This window comes from Plasmopara halstedii, assembly GCF_900000015.1.
Source record: "Plasmopara halstedii genome assembly, contig: Scaffold_110, whole genome shotgun sequence".
Taxonomy (NCBI): Eukaryota; Oomycota; class Peronosporomycetes; order Peronosporales; family Peronosporaceae; genus Plasmopara; species Plasmopara halstedii.
In genome coordinates this window covers 1086462-1086794 of record NW_020187031.1, presented here as the reverse complement: position 1 = coordinate 1086794, position 333 = coordinate 1086462, and positions in this window count along the sequence as shown.

The window sequence follows — 333 nt, the reverse complement described above, 5'->3', positions numbered from 1 at the left end:
TAATGGCGCAACGTGCTCCACCTTTGCATGGAGCGACGCATTCTTCAGCACAACGGCTTGGAGCCGCTTCGACTGAGCGCGATAGTCCTCACCATGAGAAGTAGTGGCAATTCACAGAGCTGATGGTCTTTACACGACGAAGATGCCCACTGAGTGGGGTGTCGTAAGTCTCATACTGAATACAGTATATTACAAATTCTCGTTGCGAGGAGCCACAAATTCGTGGCGAAATCGTCGAAACGGTGCTATAATAAAGCAATCCATAATTTAATGAATATCTGTGCAACCGTGCACGCAGTCACTACGACAACGTTTTGTCCGAATTTTAAACTC